This window comes from Arvicola amphibius, chromosome 12 (genome assembly GCF_903992535.2).
Source record: "Arvicola amphibius chromosome 12, mArvAmp1.2, whole genome shotgun sequence".
NCBI classification, from domain to species: domain Eukaryota; kingdom Metazoa; phylum Chordata; class Mammalia; order Rodentia; family Cricetidae; genus Arvicola; species Arvicola amphibius.
The window spans coordinates 51,508,543-51,516,784 of NC_052058.2; positions in this window are offsets into that span (position 1 = coordinate 51,508,543).

Below are 8,242 nucleotides of genomic sequence, written 5' to 3' on the forward strand. Positions count from 1 at the left end.
GTACATTTTGTTATGGGGATAGACTTGAGAAAGAAATATGCACAAAACACAAACGAATACATTAATAACATTTCACAAAAGTGAGCATCCCCTTATAGTCATAGTCAAGAAATAAAACATCATTGGTGGTTCAGAAGCCCCATCATGCCCTTCCCTTTTCATTTCTTTTTATATTGTCACCAGACAAGGTCCCCTGCAGCCCAGCTGGCCTACAACTCTATATTTAGCCAAAAGCTCCTCATCCCCTTGCCTCCATCTCTAGAGTGCTAGGATTACAGACATTTATGTCCACATTCAGCTTCCCTTTCCCTTCCTTTCCTACCCTTCTCTTCCTTCTTCAATTCAGAAGCCGTGAATTATACCCACTGAAAATGCACACACCATAGTTTAGATAGGAAACATACCCCCAGAGTTATGTTAAAGGCATGGTCCTGAGCTTGTCGGAGTGCCGGAATCTAAGAAGTATGGCCTGACAGGAGGCCTTTCCATCAGGAGCTGTGCCGTGCCCTGCCTCCCCCAGGGACTCCCTCCAACAAGTCCTTCTTCTTTCTCTCTTTTGTGACCTTGCCACTAGACAGCTGTTTTGCCCCACCAATCATCCTCACCACAATATGTTGCCTCATCACAGGTCCAAAAACAACACAGTCAAACCATCAGACTAAAACCTTCAAAGCCATGAGCTTTGAATCTCCTCTAGAAATTGGCAATGCTGGACATTTATTCCAGTGATAGGAAGCTAATTAACACTGAATGGTTCAGTTTCATTCTAAACGTCTACTGTTTGCCGTCATTGCCAGTTTTAGAGTCTTCCCACCATTCTAAACAGTTCCCTGGGTCATAGTTACCTATTCTGTGTACAGGCTGGCCCTACCCTCAGCCCCAGGCTAACGCTGATGTTCTTTCTCTCTGTAGGGTTTCAATAGGAGAGCACACGCACAGTCTTCTGTATTATAATTGGCTCTTTAATCACAAAGTCTGTCAATTAGCATTTCCCAAGCATGGCATATGTCATTATGTCATAGCTTTAGATAGCATACAGACAATTGTATGATAGTCTGATGTGTGCTTTTAGTAACTAACAGGGAAAATTTTTATAACTAAAAGGGAAGCTAGTTGATTATTTCTAACAAGATACATGAACTAACTAGTAGATCGAGTCCATGATGCCACAAATAGTACTGTTCAATCTAGAGTGTGTTTAAATGTTAATCCACATAAAGCAACATGATGCATACTAACACAGATAGAAAATGAGATATAAATTTCTCTGCAAGTGATTGGTGCCAGTAAAACAGTAAGCTTACATTCAGTAAGAAAAAATGGCTCCCGTGAGACCTGAAATTGTGCAATCATCAATACATAGACTTGAAAAAGTAATCCAGGGGACTGGAGAGATGGCTTAGCAGTTAGGAGCACTGACTGCTCTTCCAGAGGTCCTGAGTTCAAGTCCCAGCAACCACATAGTGGCTCACAACCATCTGTAGTGAGATATGGTGCCATCTTCTGGCAGGCAGGCACATATGCAGGCAGAACCCTGGATAAATGGTAGATAAGTAAATCTTTAAAATAAAAAATAATCCAAACTTTATGTTTATTTAGGTATTTTGACATTTTTCATTAAGTGCTGTCTATGTGTTAGAGAAATGTTCACTTAGAAAGTCTACTTAAACGTCCTTTTATATTTACATTTTAAATAGTTCTTAAATTAATGATGCAAATCAACTATGAAGCTTGGCATAATAGCACATGTCTATAATCTTAGTACTCAGGAGATTGAAGCAGGAGGACTGTCATGAATTTGAGGCCAGTTTAGACTATATAATAAGCTTTTGTTTGGTTTTGGTTTTCTGAGACAGGGTTTCTCTGTGTAGCCCTGGCTGTCCCAGAACTCACTCTATAGACCAGGCTGGCCTCAATTCAGACATCCACCTGCCTCTGCCTCCCAAGTGCTGGGTTTAAAGGCATACACCACCAACACCTAGGTATCACTGTAAGATCTTTTCTCAAAAAAGTGTATGTGGAGTGACGAGAGGCTTTGTGCGGCTTGGAGGTCTTCGCGTCCCGGGGTTTCTGCGCGCCCGGCGTTTTGTCGGTTCATCACATTCGTTAACAGGTCAAAATGCAAATCTTCGTGAAGACCCTGACCGGCAAGACCATCACCCTAGAGGTGGAACCCAGTGACACCATCGAGAACATGAAGGCCAAGATCCAGGATAAAGAGGGCATCCCCCCCACCTCACCAGCAGCGACTCATGTTTGCCGGCAAGCAGCTGGAAGATGGCCGCACTCTTTCTGATTTTCTGATTACAACATCCAGAAAGAGTCCACCCTGCACCTGGTCCTCCGTCTCAGGGGTGGCTATTCTTCAGTCTGCATTCCCAGTGGGCAATGGTGGCATTACTCTGCACTATGGCCATTTGTCCCAATTTAAGTTTAGAAATTACAAGTTTCAGTACTAGCTGAACCTGTTAAAAAATGTTAATAAAGGTTTTGTTGCATGGTAAGCATAAAAAAAGTGTATGTGTTTGTGTGTGTGTGTGTGTGTGTGTGTGTGTGTGTGTGTGTGTTGGGGGGAGCTAGGAAGATAGCATTTGCCACACATGTGTGAAGATTAAAATTCCGATCCCCAAAACCCACATAAATGCCAGCTGTAAGTGTATAAACCCACCTGTAATTTCAATTTCAATAGGCAAAAACCTGGTGTTCAAATCCAAGCTCTCACCATTTGCTGTATGACCTTGAATGGGTTCCTTATCCTATTCAGCATCAATTTTTCTGTTCTATAAAATGGAAATACTATTTCATCCAAAAGCCTACAGCTCCAAGTCCAGTTTAAATTCAACAGACAATATAAAACATTACTTTTTATTTTGTGCCCCTCTAGAAACACAGAGCTGGCATCAAAGCAAGAGCTGGCATCAGACTTGGAACATGGTGGAAGGTGTTGATCCACACTGCTGGTTCTTTCTGTGTTTGCCTTCCTTACTTCCTTGCAGGAGAAGAAAGTTGTGCCAGCCATGGTGGTTCACACCTAAATTTCTATCGCACTTGGAAAGCTGAGGAAGAATAATCAAGGACAAGTTAAGGTCAGCACCTAGGCTACACACTGAGTTAAAGACTATCTTTGGCTACATAGCAAAACCTAGGGAGGAGAGAGGGAGAGAGGAGTGAGAGAGAAGCAATGAAAGGAGCTGGCTCTAGGACACTGTCTAGAGTTGGAAGCCTGTAAAGGGTTTTGCAAGCACTATCTGGGCAGCTTCAATATGTCAGCAATGTAGCAGGGGACCCTAGAACCAAAAGGCTCACTGAATGATCGAAAGATTCTTCAACCGGCTACGTGGACTGATGACCAAAGAGGACACTTTCTTCTCCCTTTCCTTGGCCTTGCCTCAGTCCCAGGACCATGGGAAACCCACCTGTGCGCATGTTCACAGGAAAGCCCTCAGTGAGAGCTCTTACCTCGGCAGCATGATGGAGGCCTGCTCAGAGTTTACATTAGAAAAGCCAGCTTTGATTCTTACCCACTGGAGTTGGGGATTGGGCTTCAGACCATTTTCAGCCAGTATGAAGAATTCTGAGTTACTAGCTCTAGGAAACAGGATGGGTAACAGATCCCAGCAAGAGGTTATCAGAGAAGGTGAAGTTACTGTTTGAGAGACCGCTCTCTGGTGCGGGTTTGAGTACAAACAAAGGAAACAAGTGTGGGCGTGAGAGAACAAAGAAGCCTGACTGCTGTTTGCCTCTGTTCACACTCAAACCTCATTAAATGCAGACATTCGGGTTAGCAGCTCAGACTTAGCAATTAAAACTGTGAGGCAGCAACATCTCTGCTTAAAGCGAGGAAGGCATATGGCCTGTGAAGCTGTGGATTTGACACCACAGCCCTCTGTACAAACATCTGACTCCATCTGAGCACGCAGGGTGGCCCGCTCAGGTTTCACCATTAAACCCCAGCCCTGCTGTGAATGTCAGTTCCTCCCCAGAAGCACAGGGAATAAAGCAAATCTCTTTAAAGCAGTACCAACAGCCTTTAAGCCCCAGTTTATGAAGGTTCAAGCCCCAGAGGAGGCCCTGGGCTCTGGCGGTGCATTCTGAGGTTGAGCAGCTAGAACCTAGACGTCAGTGGGTTCATCACCATGACATTTACACTCTGAGAGCCCAGGGAAATGGGTCGTTGAGATGACAGACATTTTTGTAGAGCAAAGCCTGGGATATCTTCAAGTACCGGAAAGAAAATGGTAGGTACCTTTCTCTTCGCCTAGTTGCAAATCTATCTGAAAGGTCAAAGGTCAGAGCCAGGGGAAAGCTCCAATTGTCGGGCTATTGTGGCATTTCATGCATCAGTGAACTCAGGCTGAGGGGAGTTAGGGGACTCCAACCAAAGAAGTCGCATTGCAGAGTGCTGGCCTCTGAGCTGTGATTGCAGCCCTGCCTCAGGTCTGTTCATTCACTAAACACTGTCTCTTACTATTGACCTCTGTGATCCTGTGGGTCATGATGTGGCAAACCTGCTCCAAGTTACTTCTTACCATACACTGTCTGGAAGCAGGGATGTGTTGCACTCTGAGTCAGTGGGACATGTCCATCAAGCCCTACTGTAAATAATGTTTGTGGGAGATCAGGATATGTCGCCCCAAACATGGCTACCCTCTCCTCAGGGGCCTAGAGTGACTGAATGGCCCAGTTAGGGAGTGTTGCTGTTATCCATCACTTGAGTGTTCAGGTGAGAAAGAGACGTAGGAGTCGCCTGATCATGAACACCAGAAAGGACAACATGGCCTAGAGTCCAGACTCCTAATGCAGTAAGCATGACTACAAGCCTATGCTCTCAACAGAAAGTCTGAGGTACAGAGGAGGATGACAGACAAGAAGAATTCAAAGAGGTCTATGGAGGGCCCAACCATGACAAGCTCAATAGAGGCCTGAGTTTCAGATTACCTGGTTCCAGAAAAGACCACAAATTGAGACTACCCAGGGACCACCCAGGAACGGACCATCCAAAGGGAAAGTACCTAGCTTTCCAAAGGAAATTCCTAATGTTCCAACCATTGTAGACAGGAACACCTGATGTCCCTTAGCCCAGCACACACCCATCCCCTTTCACCAAGACACCCCTAGACAAATGTCAGCCAATCGGGGGTCCTGAACCATAGAAAACCCTCACCCCAACCTCTGCTATGATAAAAAAAAAAAACCCACCCCAACTGAGCCCAAGGCTCTCTGACAGTGCCAATGCACTGGACACATGGAGAGTCCAAATTCAAACTTGAATAAAGGTTCTTTGCTTTTACATACAGGATTCGTTATCTGTGGGGGTCCCCATGATCTTGGCATAACAGCCCAGTATTGTAGAGTTAGGATGGATAGGAACAGTAGTCTTTCCATGGGTTGGTTCTGGAGTGACTAAGATCCCTATATGGTTTTAATTCTGGGAATTTGGGGTATAACCTTCCAGAATCAGCCAGAGCTTCAAAAGGCACCTTCAGAACAACTGTGAACCTGGGTCAGAGGTCATGGGTACAGCCAGGTGACCTGGGCAGTGTGTTGCTTATCTAGGCTAGCCAGCAGAAGTTTAGCGTGATGTCAAGGAGATCATTTTGATAAGCTTAGAGTCGAGCGTGAGACCTCATGGGCAAGCAAAGGGGCTCATCTTGACTCTTTGTCTTTGCGTCTTCATCTAAGGTATATCAAACTGATTTTCTTAACAACATAGAAGTGTCTCAGTTCCTCATGTGCCTCTGGCCTAGTGCCGTGCCTCACAGTAGTCAGAAACATTCTGCATAAAAAGAAAACTGTGGTTGGGAGTGGAAATGGTACAGACTCGGGAAGAAAATTTGGCAGTTTCTCAAACAACCAAGCGTACAATCATCCTACAGCCTAACAAGTATACTTGGGCATTTATCCCAGAGAAACAGAGACTTATGTTCACACAGAAACCTGGGCAGGACTGTTTGTAACGGCTTTTTTGGTACCAGCTCTAAGCTGCAAACAATCCAAGAATTCTGCAGCAGGTAAATAATTAAATGATAGTATAACCATGCCAGGAAATACGCAGCATCCAGCAATCAAAAGGAAAAAAAAACTGATGCTATAGAAGTCAATGGCATTATCCTCCATGGGAAAAAAACCAAACTTATACTATGTTGCGCTTATATAATATTCTCAAAATAACAAAATGATGTTGTTGGAGAGCTGATTGACAGTTTCCAGGGTCAAGGATAGCAGAGGAAAGGACCAGTATACTATGTTAGGGCAGCATGAGGGAGATGCCTGCGGTGACTGAGTACTTTTATGTCTTCTTCTTCTTCTTCTCCTTCTCCTTCTCCTTCTTCTTTACAATTTATTTTGTGGGGGGTGTGTACATGTGTGTGTGTGTGTGTGTGTGTGTGTGTGTGTGTGTGTGTGTGCGTGTGCATGTGCGTGTGCATGTGTGTGTGTGTATTCATACAAGTAAATTAGAGGACAATTTGTGAGAGTCAATTCTCTCTGTCCACATGTGGGATCCAGGGACTGAAGTCCTCAGGCGTGTGTGGCAAGAACCTCTACCCACTGAGCCATCTTGCAGGCCCTACTTGTTCAGTGTCTTCACTGTCACTGTCATGGTGGGTACCTAATCCCAGTTCCACAGATGCAACACAGTAGCACAAGAGGTCTTGGTCAGTCTTCTGTTGCCGTGACTAGACACAAAGACCAAGAAAACCCATAGAAAACATTTAATTGAGGGCTTGTTTACAATTTCAAAGGTTTAGTCCATTATCATCAGGACATGGAGAATGGTGACAGGCAATCAGACATGGTGCTGGAGAAGTAGTGGAGAGGTCTATATCCGGATTCACAGGCAGCAGGAAGAGAGAGAGACACTGGGCCTGGCTTAGGCTTTTGAAACCCCAAAGCCCACCCCCAGAGACAAAATACCTCTAACAAAAGCCACAACTACTCCAACAAGGCCACACCTCCTAATCCTTTTCCAGAAGTACCACTTGCAGATGCCAAAGCATTCAAATACATGAGCCCATTCCCTGCCCCACTGTAGGCTTGTAGCCATATCATAATGGATCCAACGTCAAAAGTCCCGATAGTCTATCACTGTATCAGCACTGTTTAAAAGCCCAAAGTTCAAAGTCTCTTCTGAAACTGAAGACGGTCTCTTAACTATAACCACCCCATAAAATCAAAATCAAAACGCAGGTCACATACTTCCAACATATAATGGGATAGAATATACATTGCCATTCCAAAAGGGAGGATAATGAGGAAATACTGAACCAAAGCAAGACTGAAAACCAGCTGGGCAAACTCAAAACTCTACATTTCCATGTCTAAAGTCAAAATACTCTTCAGATCTCCACCTCTTTTCTGTGTGGTTGGAGCCTCGTGTTCCCTCCTGCACAATCTGGAAAATCCCATTCTCTCTGCCTCTGCCTCTGTCTCTCTCTCTCCAAACCCTACTATCTCAGAGTCTCCAAAGAAAGAAAAGCACCACAAAGCCCAGTTCTGTATCCTTGGTGGCTATTGCAGCTCCCCTCCTTAAAGTTGTCAGCCATCCAAGTCCCCACCTAAGTGCTCAGCATTTGACCATACTTGGGCACAAACCCAGCTTGTAGAAAGACACATCATCATCCCTTGCCTCCAACCTATAAAATCTCCCTGCTTTAGTTCAGACATCTGACTTCTCTGGCCTCAATCTCAGGGATCAGAAAATCTGCCCTGGGAGTTTCTCTCAATAAACCTATTGTTATACTTTTTCAGTTCAACTTGATCTGGTTTACTGCATGGTGGAGAAACATTGTCTGGGACAGAGGGAGCAGAAAACCTATTGCTTTCGGTTTTGTTGACTGCAACACACTTCTTTCTCTTGGGCTACTTGTACTCCCTGTTAGCATCTTTTCTCAGCAGGGCCCATGACTCTCTAACATCTTAGGGTTCCAAAGGCAATTCAGGCTTCACCTTCACAACTTCACAAAATGACATCCCTGACACGTGTCTGGACTCTGCAGCTTTCCTTAGTTGCAGAGGGAGATTCCACAACCTCTTTCAAGTATTCTTGACTCCAAAGCCAGAAGAACCATGTGGCCAAAACTTCTGACTTCTACTACTTGCTGGGCCTGAAACTTTATCTCCTTGTTCAATTATATTTACACCAATGTTTTTGGAGTTTTTTATTTTTGTTTTTGTTTGTTTGTGGGGGTTTTTTGTTGGTGTTATTTTGTTTTTCGAAATGGGGTTTTTCTGGCTATCCTGG